Source organism: Eleutherodactylus coqui, chromosome 9 (assembly GCF_035609145.1).
Source record: "Eleutherodactylus coqui strain aEleCoq1 chromosome 9, aEleCoq1.hap1, whole genome shotgun sequence".
Lineage (NCBI taxonomy): Eukaryota > Metazoa > Chordata > Amphibia > Anura > Eleutherodactylidae > Eleutherodactylus > Eleutherodactylus coqui.
The window spans coordinates 177,689,774-177,708,708 of NC_089845.1; positions in this window are offsets into that span (position 1 = coordinate 177,689,774).

Sequence of the window (18,935 nt, forward strand, 5' to 3'; positions counted from 1 at the left end):
AGGCAGCCCTGTGAAAAAAATTGGTTTCTGTTAGAGTATTAAAGGGGTTGTCCCGCGCCGAAACGGGGTTTTTTTTTTTTTTTTAACCCCCCTCCCCCGTTCGGCGCGAGACAACCCCGATGCAGGGGTTAAAAAAACAACCCGCACAGCGCTTACCTGAATCCCGGCGGTCCGGCGTCTTCATACTTACCTGCTGAAGATGGCCGCCGGGATCCTCTGTCTCCGTGGACCGCAGGGCTTCTGTGCGGTCCATTGCCGATTCCAGCCTCCTGATTGGCTGGAATCGGCACGTGACGGGGCGGAGCTACACGGAGCCGGCATTCTACACGAGCGGCCCCATAGAAGACTGCAGAAGACCTGGACTGCGCAAGCGCGGCTAATTTGGCCATCGGAGGGCGAAAATTAGTCGGCTCCATGGGAACGAGGACGCTGGCAACGGAGCAGGTAAGTATAAAACTTTTTATAACTTCTGTATGGCTCATAATTAATGCACAATGTACATTACAAAGTGCATTATTCTGGCCATACAGAAGTGTATAGACCCACTTGCTGCCGCGGGACAACCCCTTTAATACTTTTGAAACTTTGAAAAATACTTTTAAACAGAGCCTTTTGGGCCGCAGAAAAATTGGCAGTTCAGCGTGATAACATGCTGTTTTAGGAGGAGGAGTAGCAGGAGGAGTAATAATATCCGAGAGTGATTGACAAAGCAAATTCCCTCTTTTTTTGTGGTGATAGAGGATGCATTTTTCTCCTGTTGCAGCGAAAAGAATCATTAGGTTCGGCTGCTTTCTGCTGGTGGAGAAGAGAAGTCTGGTGGAAATCCAGCCTTTGTTTATCTTTAGGAGTGTAAGCATGTCGGCACTGGTAGTTGACAGGCAGGTATGCTTCTCCGTGATGATTCCCCCAGCTGCACTAAACACCCTCTCTGACAAGACGCTAGCAGCAGGACAGGGCAGCTTTGACACCCAATAGTTGTATGGAGCAGAGGCATCACGGAGGACGGTGGTACGATCGGTTACGTACTCCCTCACCATTGTTAGGGAATTCAATGTTCCGTCAATATGCTGTGAGGCTCCAAATCAAAGCTGGTTATGGCGGCCGCCGTGAGAAAGCTATGAAACACAGAGATCAGGCCTGTGTCTAGAAGCAATCTGTTTTTATTGTGTACATTGCCTTATTCTTATACAGAAAATAGTAGGCGTATCAGTAGGCTAGTGTTACAGAGGTTGACCTGTTTTACTGGTACATAATTTTGTCTTCTCTATAAACAATGCTTTATTTGTTTGTATGTAGACATCGTGTCTGGTACCCTGATTATCATCACACTCTACATTCTAATCACATGCCCTACCTAGACAGCAGTTAAGAACAAAGCATTCCACACAACCTTTTGATCAGTGTAACGAGATAAACAAGATCTTGGAGACATGATGGACATTTAAGATTACACCTCTACTTAATGTAATTAAGTACTAAGCTAAATGTACGAGCATTTAGCAGACCTTTTCATAGGACACAGAATAGAGTGTACAATTTAGGCCTACAGCCTCCGGAAACGTATATCAAAGATACATACATATATAAATTAATATGTTCATAACCCTCACAATCCCCCATTTTGAAACAGTCCATCTTGAAAAGAGCCTTTGTAGTGGTACTATCAAGGGTGCTAAGCCACCCCTGCCGGTCTTTCTATCCTCTTCGCCGGATCCCCACTGTTGTTGCTCTTTTACGTATGACTGTTTTAACGATATCGTAGAGGGAGCGATTCCAGATAATTTGCTTGTCTCCGTATCCCACAGAATGTCCATAAATTGCAAACACTCAAAAGAATGAACAAAAGAAACAGTATTAGTAAAGGGTGAAACATAAAATCCATCATCTTTCCTACAATAGGTGACCATTCAGTAAAAATATCATACCAGTTATACTCTGTGTCTACCTGGATCTCAATACCTAGGCTGACTAGCTTATCTCCTACCCATACATTTTTCTAATTCCATAAGTGAGAGGTTAGTAACATCCAAATGCTTTTAAAGGTGTTCAGTATCTATCATTAGTCTACATCACAATTCTACCCAAGGATACTGTCAAAGTTGACATAGGGATAGCATCTGGGTACCAGTAGTACCTTAATGTTGCTTCAGCATCTGGCAAAAATGTGTAAGTTTCTGTAAATCAATGTATCACCGATATGTTCTGTATACATCCAGACAATGGAGTGGTGAGATTATACATACTGGTGGTTCCAGTTCGGTTGGCAACAAAGAATATATACATATTGGGGGCCAACTTCTATCAGCATATAGAAGAAGCAGGTAACACCGTCCAATCACATATGCTGATTGAAGGCTGCTGGAAACATGGCTCATATGCGGCTGTACTCCGTCCGCATGCTAGGCCATCCAGTGTTTCTTCACAGTTCTCTATGCCATGGGTTTTATTTTCACTATAAATCATAGTACCTGTGAACTTGGGCAACCAATATTGGAAAGCATATAGAGGCGGTCCGAACACCACAGGTAGTACTACAAACTTACACATCAGGCTTGTGTCCTTTACATCATAAAGTCATTTCCCCAGTGCTATACTCATCAGAGCATTCTATACTATCAGCCCCGGGCCGTATCCAAGATGCTACTGGAATTACATTATTGAGATTATTTCTCCACAATTTTCCATTATTTGTCATCACATCTGACTGCTTTGTCCCTCTCGTGAATCATATATACATATTGCAGGCTACATTGTGTATAGTTCATGATTTTACTCATATTTACTAACAACTCCTTTTAAACCGCAAAACCAGATTAAAAAGGCATTAATACATCCTTATCATATCCTAATGCAAGACATCGGGGGAGGAACAAGGAAGGCATGCATTGTGCCTGAACATTTATCAATCTAGAAACATCCTGTCCTACCCCAGCCATTTTATTCTTCATCACCTCTAAATCTATAGAGTTCAGAACCCCTACACCTGTACCAATTCCCCCTAATAGGGTATCATACCATTTTCGTTTTCCTCTGGTGCAGGGTTTCATTGCCTGAAGAGAAATATTATAATGCACAATGGTTTTCTGGCTCTTTGTGGATGATAAGGGGGTGTCAAATGCCTGGGAGTTACCCAGGGCAGACATGAAGTGTTGCATTATTTCACCTGTGAAATGTGTACCTCTATCTGACTCGATTACCTCTGGTACCCCGTATCTGCAGATTACCTTATTCATGAGCTTCTTTTCGGTTACCTGCTCATTTACTTTTGTAACAGGGTACGCCTCCAACCTGAAAAACATCAACAACAACAAGCACATATTCATACTTCCCAACACGTGGGAGCTGAATGTCGTCAATTTGCAATCCCTGAAATGGGTAGAGTGGTCCTGGCAAGTGCCTTTGTGGTCAATTTACTTCTACCCTGTTGCTTACGGCATAGCTCATGCAAAACTGGACAAATGATGTAGCAGCTACAAAGAACCCAGGGGGCAACCCTTTCTCTCTCAAGCGTAGGTAACATAGCTGCCTTCGATAGGTGAGTCTTTCCATGGATCAGCTGGGCCATCATGGGGTACAGGGATCGTGGTAGGCAAGTTACTGACTGTTTGCCATACGCCACCCTGTTCTACTGCTCTCATATTAGTCCATTTATCTTTTTCTTCTTTGCTGGCTTGTGACTGTAATGTCTTTAGTACATCAATGTTCAAATTTTTATCAAAGTCCAAATCATAGTCTCTGACTTGTGCGGTCAGTATCTTCTTTTCTTCTTTCTTCCACGGCTTGAGGGCCGCTGTCTGCGCTGAAGTCTGCTAGGGCGTTGCCTTTTGCTTCTGCACTGTTGGCTTTAATATGAGCTTTCACCTTCAGGATTGCTACTTTGTCTGGTAGGAGTAGGGCTTTCATAAGGTTCTGTACTGCTACACCATTCTCAATGGGTTGTCCTACAGAAGTTTAAAAATGTCTGGCCTTCCATATTGGGCCGTAACCATGATCTATGCCGAATACATACCAGGAGTCAGTGTAAATGGTTACCTTCTGTCACTCTACACGCCTCAGTGAGGGCCTTCAGTTCCGCTTCTTGTACTGAGACATGCGGAGGCATTCTGCTTTTAGAGATCTTGTTGTGTGAACACTGCATATCTGGTGTGGAGTCATCAATCACCCTGGTACCATCTATAAAAACAACTCAAAATATGTATTAACAAGGGGTTTCAATAACTCTTTAAACTTTTCTTGTTGCATCAATGCTAGACAATCATGCTGATATTCTATTCCAAATAGATCACGTTCTTATTTGCAAAAATTTTTAAAAATAGCTGATCTGTAATACATAGATCACCTATGCATCCCCCTCCCCATTTGATCACCTATGCCTCCCCCTCCCCCATTTGAAACAGGATACTCGATTGGAAGAAGAGTAGCCGGGTTCACCATTGAAAAGAAATATTAAAGGGGGGGGCATGAGCAAAGCACATTGCAACCTTATTTGACGAGCTAGAGACAGATGTTTAGGTTGCACTTGAGTGAGTATACTCTGAATGTCATGAGGGGTGAGAACCACTAGAAAGGTAGTTCAGGACCAACTCAGAAGACTTGTCAACCACTACTTGTACTGCTGCCACCGCACAGACACAGGAGGGGGCTCCTCGGGCTACCGGATCCAATCTCATGGAGTAATACCCAAGTGACCGTGGACATCCTCCATGTTTTTGCGTCAATACTGCTGTCGCATGAAAGGCCAGGGACGGCAGTATGAGACAAGTCCCAAAAAGGTGCGAAGCTTTGGCAGCAGAAGAAGATACAGAAATGGCTTGAACTGCAGCCCTGTGTCATTCTGTGAGATGTCTGCCTTCTTGAGCTAGACAACAACCTTTTGTTTACAAAGCTGTAATTTCTCCTTTTTAAGCCTTGCAGCCATTTAAAAAAAAAAAAATTTTTAGAAGAGAAATAGATGCAGATTGACATGTTTCAGATCCTCAGCACAAAGCTGGAAAGTCATTAACATATTGCAACAGCACAGTCCCCTCAGGCGGAGTCCAAGCCTGCAGGACAGTTACATAAATGCCCTTTTGTCTGAAAAAGGGCCGGAGATTCAGACTGTCTCCACTCTGGCTTATTATCTATGACCTTAGGGATTTCAATAGACCTTCTACAAAGGCCATACTAAGTACATGTTTGCCCATCTTTTCTATGCCCCTATACCCCAGATCTGACTAATGTTGTTGAAGGCGGGCATAGAATTGTTTTACACTTTCTTCCTTCTCTTTGTGTGATATTAGAAAGAGACAAGGAGGATTCTCTCAATTTTTTTTTTATTTTTTTTCCCAATGTTTCAGACAAATTAAAAATATTTTACCACTTCTCAATTCTCTATGTTTAATTTTATCCCAATCTGTGCCACAATAGTCTTTCACATAATTTTAGATTATCGTTCCCACTGCCTTCCCTGTTTTACATCTGCTCCTATTCCACCCTCCGCTCCCTGCATCTCCTTCTTGTCCTCATGCTTCCACTCACTAGCCTAGGATCTAGTGAGCATAGGCATAACCAGTTTGTGCCGAGGAGCTCCGCAAGCAGGGCAGCTCTCTCTCCAATCCGGGTTCTGTTGTCCACAATGCCAGCAGGTCCATCCCTCCAGTCCAATGTTTGACCTTGGAGTGGATGACTTGGCATAGGGTGGGGAGGAGACGGTTGGAATTGAGATGGAGGGGGTGAAGATGGAAGAGGGAACTGACCCCACAATGAGAGAACATCTTTGAATTCTTTTCTCATTTCATTTTCAGCTACTGAACAGTATATATATATATATATATATATATATAATACAACATACTTCCTGTGTAGCCAAATATAACCAATTCTTAATTCAGATTTCTTTGCAAAGACAAGTAGGTCTTCTAAAGCCCAGTACTCCCCACCCTTTGAAATTTATCTTATCTTCTATAGAACACAGAAACTTGTCCAGACAGATAGCAAAGCTGTATAACAGGTTCCACTGCCTGTGACCATCTTCTATTGTGTGTAACTAACCTGGGCTGTCTATTTAAGATTAACCCAGAATGTAATACACTTGCCCCCACCTTACAAAACTGCAAATTCACACTCACTAAGGGGGTTTTTATTCATTCCTATACGGACTGATAATATGTGAAGTAGAAATTGGGATTGTATTTACTGTACACCAGACTTCCAATAATGAGCGAATTATGTATAGATAAGAAAAACTCTTAGTACCGCGGTTTTTACACAATCCGCTCAGAATAGGCTACCCAATGACAAACACAATACAACTTATGCCCATTTCTACCCACATACTGATATTCACCACACTGCGACCACTCAGCGGCCAATATATTATAGGGGGCTTTATTCTACCCTGGCATAATTAACAATTCATCGGACACTTCTTTGTTCTTAGCTACCAACATTTTCGTACTATTGCGGATTTTCTTAAACAGCGACATTTTCACACTAAGCCCGATTATCACAAGAAATTCTTCAACTATCAGTTTATCAAAATTTTCCTTTAAAACAAACTAGTGTATTACTCTCTGCGTAATCCGGTTCACAGCGCCATTAATATATATTGCTGCAAGGAGCAAGACTTAGTTCAAATTACGCCTTAAAGAGAGTTAGACACTATAAAAGGTTCATACTGTAGTTGATTGGGACCCTAATAAGTGGGATGGGGACCAATATTCATTTGCCAATTTCTTTAGCTATCTTTCACACCTTATCCTCTTTACCAGCAGTATGGACAAGGGCTGGCGGCTTATGTACACCAAGAGGCTTATTATTTTTATTCTTTCACACACATAAAACAATTGTTTGTTTCACTATTTTTCTGTGCAGTCTTCCGCACCTTATCATCTTTACCAGCAGTATGGACAATGGCTGGCGGTTTATGTACACCAAGAGGCTTATTATTTTTATTATTATTTTCTTTATACACTCTTCAAATAAAATACTGTTGTTAATTGGAAATGAGATACACTTTAAATAGAACTTTTGCTATTAATTTGACTAAAGTACTTATCAGGTGTTTCAAGTACACAATTATCTCATATTAATATCTTAATTCAATAATATTCAAATTAACACAACTCAATATTTTTGAATTCCACATATTCCACGAATCTGTATATACATATATACACTGTGGTAATCCTGGGCTATTATCTCACACAACTAGTCTCAGGAATAAAATTAGATGCCCCTCCTTTGGTCACTCCATTTGTTCAAGTGAGAGACTTAACATGGAGTCTAAGAGTGACCTTCACTCTATACATTACCACAATATACATATATATACACCAACATCCACTTAAAATGGAGACACACTTCTCACCTAGGCTGGACTGTGTGTAGGGTGGAGCAAGACCTGTTCCTATTGTTTTTCCCTCCCATCTCCTTACATCACCTAGCTCCACCCCCTATGGTCTGGCTCAGCATTTGGTCATTTTTGCTTCACTTCGTTTCTGGTTACCGGACAGTATACACCATATAACACAGTCTAACTCTCATACAGGTCCTTCCATTTATACACACACATAAAGACAAAAACATTTGCATGTCAGTTACTATTTTAGTGTCAGTACTTCCTCACTTGTCTAAAAGTGTCGGTACTTCCCAACCCTGCTTATTTCCCCCCGTCTCAACTACTTCTCTTATACCTATAAGAGGCTCCCATCAGGGATTTTATCCCCTGAAAATTTTAGGCTTCCCTGGTACAATTTATACCATGCCTTCCAGAGATCGGCAAGAGGGTTTCATATTCTGTACACTGACCATGCAAGGTAACAAATAAAGACAATAACAGTTAAACACCCGCACAGCATATTCAGCCCACCATATGGATTCTTAAAAGCTTGAAGATTTATAAGAGGCATGCACTTCTTACCCCTCGGACAGGAAAGGAGCAGCCAGGAAGCACGGATAGATTGTGGCAAGATAAAACCTTACCTTACTGCGCAGTTTTTGTCAATCCGTGGTTCCGAGTGGCTCCTTATCCCATCTTGGTCCGGGGGGGTTCGAGGTGTAGGTGGTCCTCTTGTTCCATCAAGCCCCGCGTTCGGGCGCCAATTTCTGTTAGGGAATTCAATGTTCCGTCAATATGCTGTGAGGCTCCAAATCAAAGCTGGTTATGGCGGCCTCCGTGAGAAAGCTATGAAACACAGAGATCAGGCCTGTGTCTAGAAGCAATCTGTTTTTATTGTGTACATTGCCTTATTCTTATACAGAAAATAGTAGGCGTATCAGTAGGCTAGTGTTACAGAGGTTGACCTGTTTTACTGGTACATAATTTTGTCTTCTCTATAAACAATGCTTTATTTGTTTGTATGTAGACATCGTGTCTGGTACCCTGATTATCATCACACTCTACATTCTAATCACATGCCCTACCTAGACAGCAGTTAAGAACAAAGCATTCCACACAACCTTTTGATCAGTGTAACGAGATAAACAAGATCTTGGAGACATGATGGACATTTAAGATTACACCTCTACTTAATGTAATTAAGTACTAAGCTAAATGTACGAGCATTTAGCAGACCTTTTCATAGGACACAGAATAGAGTGTACAATTTAGGCCTACAGCCTCCGGAAACGTATATCAAAGATACATACATATATAAATTAATATGTTCATAACCCTCACACCATCTTTTAACAGTGCTCTCTCCGACTCAGCCTTGACTGGAGAGTGGTGACACACTCTTGTTGGGGAGCCATAAAGCTGGGAAAGCTGGAGAGTGTTCCTCTGCCTGCGCTGGACATGCTCCCTGATCCCCATGCCTCCCCTGCTACTTGGCCCTCGGAACTGTGTCTTCTGCCACTAGCGCTGTCAAATGGGAACTTTAGCATCCCTTTTTCCACCAGGGCCCTGTGGTATTGCCTGTAGCATTTCTGTAGCAAGAGCATAGGTGGACGCCAGTAACATTTCTGTAGCAACAGTGTAGGCAGACCCCAGTAACATTTATATAGCAAGAGTATAGGCGAACCCCTGTAACATTTCTGTAGCAAGAGTATAGGCCAGTGAAGGCGAACGTTTTAGAGACCGAGTGCCCAAACTGCAACTCAAAACCCACTTATTTATTGTAAAGTGCCAACATGTCAGGGGGCGGGGCTTATCGCGACGTATGATTTTTACCTCCGTCGCTCTTAAAAGGACCAGGCTGTTTCAAAATAGACTGGGTGCAGATTTTGACTTCTTTTGAATGCGGAAATGCTGTGGAATTTGCCACGGAAATTTCCGCTGAGGACATTCTGCAGCATTTCCACTTCGTGTAAACATATCCCAGAAGTGATATTAACCCCCCCCCCCTCCCAGAGCGGCCCCAGCAGGAAGAGTGACAACCCCAGAGCAGCCCCAGCGCTAATAGTGACCCCCCCACCCCAAAGTGGCTTTAGTGGTTATAGTGACCCCGCACAGCGGCCCCAGCAGTAATAGTGACACCGCACCGTGGCCCCAGTCGTAATAGTGACATCACACAGTGGCCCCCCAGTAGTAATAGTGACACCACACAGTGGCCCCGGTGTTAATAGTGACATCCCACAGTGGCCCCAGTAGTAATAGTGACATCCCACAGCGGCCCCCAGTAGTAGTAGTGACATCCCACAGCAGCCCCAGCGGTAATAGTGACACCCCACAGTGGTCCCCAGTAGTAATAGTGACACTTCACAGCGTTCCCAGTAGTAATAGTGACATCCCACAGTAGGCAATGGTAAGTGACATCTAACAGTGGCCCCCAGTAGTAATAGCAACATCCGTTAGTGCCCCTGGTAGTAATAGCGCCCCCCCCCCCCTCCTCTGCTTGGCGCTGCTCCTGTCACTGATCCCAGGAGAACACTGTGACGTGCTGCTGGACACCTCCTCCCCTCCCCTGCTCTCGCGTAACTAAGGAGACGTCAGAGGAGGGAGGAGGAGGATCCTGGCTGCACACTGACATCACAGTGTGCGCCGGGATCAGCACCTCTAGCAGTGCTGCTGAGTGCATACAAGCAGGGGAGCTGCGGCACCCCTGCTGGTATTTACTAATGTGGTGAGCGGCCGACGGTGGCGAGTGCCAGCTGGGAAGGCTCTGAGTGCCGCTTCTGGCACGCGTGCCATAGGTTCGCCACCACTGGTATAGGCGAACCCCTGTAACATTTCTGTAGCAAGAGTATAGGCGGACCCCTGTAACATTTCTGTAGCAAGAGTATAGGCGGACTCCTGTAACATTTCTGTAGCAAAAGTAGAGGCGAACCCCTGTAATATTTATGTAGCAAGAGTTTAGTCGGACCCCTATAACATTTCTGTAGCAAGAGTATAGGCGGACCCCAGTAACATTTCTGTAGCAAGAGTATAAGTGGACCCCTGTAACATTTTTGTAGGAAGAGTATAGGCGGACACCAATAACTTTTATGTAGCAAGAGTATAGGCGGACCCTTGTAACATGTCTGTAGCAAGAGTATAGGCGGACCCCAGTTATATTTCTGTAGCAAGAGTATAGGTGGACCCCAGTAACATTTCTGTAGCAAGAGTATAGGTGGACCCCAGTAACATTTCTGTAGCAAGAGTATAGGCGAACCCCTGTAACATTTCTGTAGCAAGAGTATAGGCGAACCCCTGTAACATTTCTGTAGCAAGAGTATAGGCGGATCCCTGTAACATTTCTGTAGCAAGAGTATAGGCGTACCCCTGTAAAACTTTTATAGCAAGAGTGTAGGCGAACACGTGAAACATTGGCATACCAAGAGTATAGGCGAATACCTGAGAAAATTTGGTTACCAAGACATGATCCCTGATCCCTGTGCCTCACCTGCTATTTGGCCCTCGGAACTGCGTCTTCTGCCACTAGCGCTGTCAGATGGGAACTTTAGCATCACTTTTTCCACCAGGGCTCTGGTTTATTGCATCACTCTTGTACCCCTTTCCTCTTCAAGAATGAGAGTGGAAAGCCATGTGTGCCAGGGTCCCAGTACGCAACACATCGCTGTCCTCACTAGGAAGATCACTTTCAGGATCCTCCTCCTCCTCTTTAGCCCATACACGCTGAACAGATGAGAGGGAAGCAGCATGGGTACCCTCTGCAGTGTGGCCAGCTGTTTCTTCCCCCTCCTCCTCCTCCAAAACGCGCTGAAATATAGATGTGAGTGTGGTCTGGCTATCAAGCAACAAACTGTGATCCCCCATCTCCTTTTCCAACCGCAAAGCATCGACCTTTATGCTTAGCAGCGAACTTCTCAGCAGGCAAAGCAGCGGGATGGTAACTCTAATGATGGCCGCCTCGCCACTCACCATCTGGGTAGACTCCTCAAAGTTTCCGAGGACCTGGATGATATCTGCCATCCATGCGCACTCCCCAGTAAAGAATTGGGGAGGCTGACTACCACTCCGCCGCCCATGTTGCAGCTGATATTCCACTATTGCTCTACGCTGCTCGTACGGCCTGGCCAACATGTGCAGCGTAGAATTCCAGCGTGTGGGCACGTCGCCCAGCAGTTGGTGCTCTGGCAGCTGAAAACGACGTTGCAGTGTCCTTAGGGTGGCAGCATCCGTGGTAGACTTGGGGAAATGTGCGCAGATGCAGCGCACCTTGCCGAGCAGGTCAGACAAGTGGGGATAGTTTTTCAGAAACCGCTGAACCACCAGATTAAAGAAGCGGGCCAGGCATGGCACATGTGTGAGGCTGCCGAGCTGCAGTGCCGCCACCAGGTTACGACCATTGTCACACACGAACATGCCCAGTTGGAGGCTCAGCGGGGAAAGCCAGAGGTCGGTCTGCTCTGTCAGACCCGGCAACAGCTCGGGGGCCGTGTGCCTTTTGTCACCTAAGCTGATTAGTCTCAGCACGGCTTGCTGACGCTTGCCCACCGCTGTGCTGCCACACCGCGCGCTACCGACTGCTGGCGACGTGCTCACTAGAGATGAGCGAGCACCAAAATGCTCGGGTGCTCGTTGCTCGAATCGAACTTTCCGCAATGCTCGAGAGTTCGTTATGAGTAACGAACCCCATTGAAGTCAATGGGCGACTCGAGCATTTTTGTACATGACCCATGCTCCGCTAAAGTTTTCATTTGTGAAAATCTGGAAAACCTACGAAAGTGATGGAAATGACACAGAAACGGATAGGGCAGGCGAGGGGAAACATTTAAGGCTGCATCTCAGGTTCCCAGGTCTCACTATTAAGCCACAATAGCGGCAAGAGTGCCCCCCCCCCCCCAACAATTTTTACTTCTGACAAACCCTCATTAGCAAGGCACACCTTAGCTAAGCACCACACTATCTCCAACCAAGCACAATCACTGCCTGCGGGACACACCATTGCCTCTTCTACTGGGTTACATGCTGCCAAACCCCCCCCCCCCCCGCACGACCCTGCGTCCGCAGCGCACACAAAAGTGTCCCTGCGCAGCCTTCAGCTGCCCTCATGCCACACGCTGGCCTCATAGCCACACCACCCTTATGTCTATTTATAAGTGCGTCTGCCATGAGGAGGAACCAGGGGCACACACTGCAGAGGGTTGGCAGGGCCAGGTAGTGACGCTCTTTAAAAGGAGGGGGGGGTGGGGGGTGATAGCCCTCAATGCTGTAGAGAATTGATGAGAAATTGATGTTCGTTCTTCATTCCAATCCTGTGCCACCTCCGTCAGGAGCTGCAAACGTGGGCGTAAAGGGGACTGAGCTGCCAGCCCGGCACTTCTACACATCTCCACAATGCAGCAATACTCGGTGTGGGAAGTATGTGAGCGGGCCCTGGGTCAGCCTCTGTCCCAGCAAACACCTTGTGCGGCCCAAGGTGCTGCGAGTGACATAGCAATGGGGAATCCATGTGTCCACACACTACTCATTCTGTTTGGGTGTCGGATACCTCATCGACAACGCAAAGGGTTAACCATCTGCACTCTGCACCCTACCCAAGTCTTTGAGGACAGACAGGTAAAACACCGCTATGGGAAGTCTGTGTGCACCCACAGCATGGGTGGCTCCCAGGAACCCACAGATGGTAAATAAAGAAATCCCATTGCAGTGCCCCGGATAGCTGAGGTTACGTGAGAGAAAATACATGTTGGCTTCAGTCCACACTCCATGCACTAGTCAGTCTGTTTTCTTTTTTAAAGTGCCAGGCAGGTACAACTCTGCTATGGGAAGTCTGTGTGCACCCGCAGCATTGGTGGCTAGCAGGAACACACAGACGGTACATAAAGAATCCCATTGCAGTGCCCCAGATAGCTGAGGTTACGTGAGAGAAAATAAATGTTGGCTTCGGCCCACAGTCCATGCCCTAGTCAGTCTGTTTTTTTTTTAAGTGCCAGGCAGGTACAACTCCGCTATGGGTAGTCAGTGTGCACCCACAGCATGGGTGGGTCCCAGGAACCCAGAGAAGGTACATAAAGAATCCCATTGCTGTGCCCCGGATAGTTGAGGTTTCAAGAGAGAAAATAGATGTTGGCTTCGGCCCACACTCCATGCCCTAGTCAGTCTGTTTTGTTTTTTTTAAGTGCCAGGCAGGTACAACTCCGCTATGGGAAGTCTGTGTGCACCTGTAGCATGGGTGGCTAGCAGGAACACACAGACGGTACATAAAGAAATCCCATTGCAGTGCCCCGGATAGCTGAGGTTACGTGAGAGAAAATAGATGTTGGCTTCGGCCCACACTCCATGCCCTAGTCAGTCAGTGGGTTTTTTTGGGCCAGATAGGTAGAACTCCGCGATGGGAAGACTTAGTGCACCCATAGTATACACAGACCCCTGTAATATTCCTGTAGCAAAGGTATAAGCTGACCCCAGTAACAGTTATGTTGCAGAAGTCCATGGAGACCCCAGTAACATTTCTGTAGTAACAGTATAGACAGACCCCAGCAACATTTCTGTAGTAACAGTATAGACAGAGCCGAGTAACATTTCTGTAGTAACAGTATTGGCAGACCCCAGTAACATTTCTGTAGCAGCAGTATAGGCAGACCCCTGTAACATTTCAGTAGCAGGAGTATAGACAGAGTCCAGTATTAGTAACATTTCAGTAGTAACAGTATAGACAGACCCCAGTAACATTTCTGTAGAAGTAAAGGCAGACCCCAGTAACATTTCTGTCGCCGCAGTATAAGCAGACCCCCGTAACATTTATGTTGCAGAAGCATAGGCAGACCGCAGTAACATTTATGTAGCAGCACTATTGGCAGACCCTTGTAACATTTCTGTAGTAACAGTATAGACAGATCCCAGTAAAAGTTTTGTAGCAGAAGTATACGCAGACCCCTGTAACATTTCTGTAGTAACAGTATAGACAGATCCCAGTAACATTTCTGTAGCAGAAGTATAGGCAGACCCCTGTAACATTTAAGTGGCAGCAGTATAGGCAGACCCCAGTAACATCCTTGTGGCAGCAGTATAGGCAACCCCCTGTAAAATTTATGTGGCAGCAGTATAGGCAGACCCCAGTAACATCCTTTTTTTAGCAGTATACGCAGACCCCTGTAACATTTCTGTAGTAACAGTATAGACAGATCCCAGTAACATTTTTGTAGCAAAAGTATAGGCAGACCCCTGTAACATTTACGTGGCAGCAGTATAGGCAGACCCCAGTAACATTTTTGTAGCAGAAGTATAGGCAGACCCCAGTAACATTTTTGTAGCAGAAGTATAGGCAGACCCCAGTAATATTTACGTGGCAGCAGTATAGGCAGACTCCAGTAACATCCTGGTGGCAGCAGTATAGGAAGACCCCTGTAACATTTACGTGGCAGAAGTGTAGGTAGACCCCTTTAACATTTACGTGGCAGAATTATAGGCAGACCCCAGTAACATTTAAGTGGCAGCAGTATAGGCAGACCCCTGTTACTTTCTTGTATCAGAAGTATAGGCAGGCAGACCCCAGTAAAATTTTTGAAGTAATAGTGTAGGCCAACCTCTGAAACATTGGGGTACCATGAGCGTAGGCGAAGACCGAAAAAATTAGTTGGATAACAGTGTAGGTGTGGGCCCGAAAAATAAGTATACCAAGAGTACAAGTGTACCTCTGAAAAATTTAGCAACCGAGAGGGCAGGTGAAACCCATAAATATTTTTTGCAAGACACAGCTCACTGTTGCTTAATTTGTAACAGAGCCTGTAGGCAGCTCTGTTGAAAAAATTGGTCCATGTTAAAGTATCAATACTTTTGAAACTTAGAAAAATTGTAAAAAAATTGGTAGATGAGCCTTTTGGGCCGTAGAAAAATTGGCCGTTCAGCGCGAGGACATGTTGTTTCTGAGGGAGGAGTAGCAGGAGGAGGACTAATGTCAGAGAAGGATTGACAAAGCTAAATGTCCCGTTTTCCCGGTGATAGAGAAGAGTGCTTTTATCTGCGGTTGCAGTGAAAAGAATCTTTAGGTTCCGCTGCTCTCTGCCGGTGGAGAAGAGAAGTCTGGGGAAATCCAGGCTTTGTTCATCTTTATGAGTGTAAGCATGTCGGCACTGACAGTTGACAGGCGCGTACGCTTGTCCGTGATGATTCCCCCAGCTGCACTAAACACCCTCTCTGAAAAGACGCTAGCGGCAGGGCAAGCCAGCACCTCCAGGGCATACAGCACAAGTTCGTGCCACGTGTCGAGCTTTGACACCCAGTAGTTGCATGGAGCAGAGGCATCACGGAGGACGGTGGTACGATTGGCTACGTACTCCCTCACCATCTTTTTACAGTGCTCCCTCCGTATCAGCCTTGACTGGGGAGTGGTGACGTAGTCTTGCTGGGGAGCCATAAAGGTGACAAAGGCCTTAGAGAGTGTTCCCCTGCCTGCGCTGAACATGCTGCCTGATCTCCGCGCCTCATCTGCTACCTGGCCCTCAGAACTGCGCCTTCTGCCGCTAGCGCTGTCAGATGGGAACTTTAGCATCACTTTGTCCACCAGGGCCCTGTGGTCTTGCATCACTCTCGTACCCCTTTTCTCTTCTGGAATGAGAGTGGAAAGGTTCTCCTTGTACCGTGGGTCGAGAAGGGTGTACACCCAGTAATTCGTGTTGGCCAGAATGCGTCTAACGCGAGGGTCATGAGAAAGGCAGCCTAACAGGAAGTCAGCCATGTGTGCCTGGGTGCCAGTACGCAACACATGGCTGTCTTTGCTAGGAAGATGACTTTCAGGCTCCTCCTCCTCCTTCTCCTCCTCCTCCTCCACAGGCCACACACGCTGAACAGATGAGAGGCAAGCAGCATGGGAACCCTCTGCAGAGTGCCCAGCTGTATCTTCCCCCTCCTCCTCCTCCTCCTCCTTCCCCTCCTCCTCCTCCTCCTCCTCCTCCAAAACACGCTGAGATAAAGACATAAGGGTGGTCGGGCTATCAAGCGACATACTGTCATGCCCCGTCTCCTGTTCCAACCGCAAAGCGTAGGCCTTTATGCCTTGCAGCGAACTTCTCAGCAGGCATAGCAGCGGGATGATTACGCTAATGATTGCAGTGTCGCCGCTCACCATCTGGGTAGAATCTTCAAAGTTTCCGAGGACCTGGCAGATGTCTGCCATCCAGGCCCACTCCTCGGTGAAGAATTGGGGAGGCTGACTACCACTACGCCACCCATGTTGGAGTTGTTATTCCACTATTGCTCTACGCTGCTCATAGTGCCCGGCCAACATGTGCTGCGTAGAATTCCACCGTGTGGGCACGTCGCACAGCAGTCGGTGCTCTGGCAGATTAAACCGATGTTGCAGGGTCCTCAGGGTGGCAGCGTCCGTGGTAGACTTGCGGAAATGTGCGCAGACGCAGCGCACCTTGACGAGCAGGTCAAACAAGTGCGGGTAGTTTTTCAGAAACCGCTGAACCACCAAATTGAAGACGTGGGCCAGGCATGGTACGTGTGTGAGGCTGCAGAGCCACCACCAGGTTACGGCCATTGTCACACACGACCATGCCCGATTGGAGGCTCAGCGGCGAAAGCCAGAAGTCGGTCTGCTCTGTCAGACCCTGCAACAGTTCGGGGGCCATGTGCCTCTTGTTACCTAGGCTGAGTAGTTTCCTTACGGATTGCTAACGCTTGCCCACCGCTGTGCTGCCGCGCCACGCCACACCAGCTGCTGGCGACCTGCTGCTTACATTTCTTAATTGAGAGGTAGAGGTAGGAGGAGGATGAGGGGGAGGGTTTAGAGGAGGTGGCATAGACCACCGCAGATACCAGAACCGAGGAAGGACCCGCTATTCTGGGTGTGGGTAGGATGTGTGCGGTCCCAGGCTCTGACTCGGTCCCAGCCTCCACCAAATTCACCCAGTGGACGGCACACCGGGCAAAATAGTGGCGACTGGGGACCGAGTAGCGTGGGACCGCCGCCGCCATCATGTTTTTGAAAGCCTCCGTTTCCACAAGCCTGAACGGCAGCATCTCCAGGCTGATAAATTTGGCAATGTGCACGTTTAAAGCTTGAGTGTGCGGGTGAGTGGCGGCGTATTTGCGTTTTCGCTCCAACGCTTGCGCTAGCGACAGCTGGCCGCTGCACTGAGAGACATTGCTGGATGGGGCCGAGGACAGCAGAGGTGAGGGCGCAGGCCAGGAGGCGCTCAAGCCTGTGTCCTGAGAGGGGGGTTGGATCTGAGTGGCAGGTTGGGGCTCAGGGGGAGAGGCAGTGGTGCGACCCGGAGGCGGTGAACGGCCTTCGTCCCACCTTCTGGGGTGCTTGGCCATCATATGCCTGTGCATGCTGGTGGTGGTGAGGCTGGTAGTGGTGGCTCCCCAGCTGATCTTGGCGCGACACAGGTTGCTGGAGACATTGCTGGATGCATTTTCCGCCATCCACGACAGGACCTGCTCACCTTGCTCTGTTTGTAATAAAGGTCTACCACGTGGACCCAAAAAATGTGATATGAAGCTGGGGACCCCAGAAACTTGCCTCTCTCCTAATCCCGCAGCAGCCGACTGCGATTCACCTGGACCAGGAACTTGGCCTGTGCCCACACCCTCACTTGGACCTCCGCGTCCTCGCCCGCGTCCACGTCCTCTAGCCCTACCCCTACCCCTCAGCATGGTGGATTACCAATAGAGCAGACACAGAGCAGTGTAAATAATTATGGAATTATTGGCGTACAGTTGGAGGCTGACAGCGGTATTGTAACGCTAACTCCAGGCAGAAACAAAGAATACAGAAGGCTGCAAACAGGCCTAGCCGTGCAATACTGATGCACTAAAACTCCCACCAGACAACCTGTAAAATGCACATGGTCAGGGGTAGCCCAACGAAGGAGCTTTTCTTATAATTTTTTTGAAAAAGAATACAGGCTATATAGCCTGTCTATGACTTTCCCTCTATCAGTGGCTGTCGCCGCACGCTGTGCGTGAAGTTGACTGCAGACACAGAGCGGTGTAAATAATTATGGAATTATTCGCGTACAGTTGGAGGCTGACAGCAGTATTGTAACGCTAACTCCAGGCAGAAACAAAGAATACAGAAGGCTGGAAACAGGCCTAGCGGAGCAATAGGGATTCACTACAACTCCCACCAGACACACAGTAAATTTCAGACAGTCAGGGGTAGCCCAACGAAGGAGCTTTTCTTGTAATTTAAAAAAAAAAGAATACAGGCTTTATAGCTTGTCTATGACTTTCCCTCTATCAGTGGCTGTCGCCGCACGCTGTGCGTGAAGTTGACTGCAGACACAAAGCGGTGTAAATAATTATGGAATTATTGGCGGACAGTTGGAGGCTGACAGCGGTATTGTAACGCTAACTCCAGGCAGAAACAAAGAATACAGAAGGCTGCAAACAGGCCTAGCAGCACAATATTGATTCACTACAACTCCCACCAGACACACAAAAAATTTCAGACGGTCAGGGGTAGCCCAACCAAGGAGCTTTTCTTGTAATTTTTTGGGAAAAGAATACAGGCTATATAGCGTGTATATGACTTTCCCTCTATTAGTGGCTGTGACCGTACGCTGTGCGTGAAGTTGACGGCAGGCACAGAGCGGTGTAAATAATTATGGAACTATTT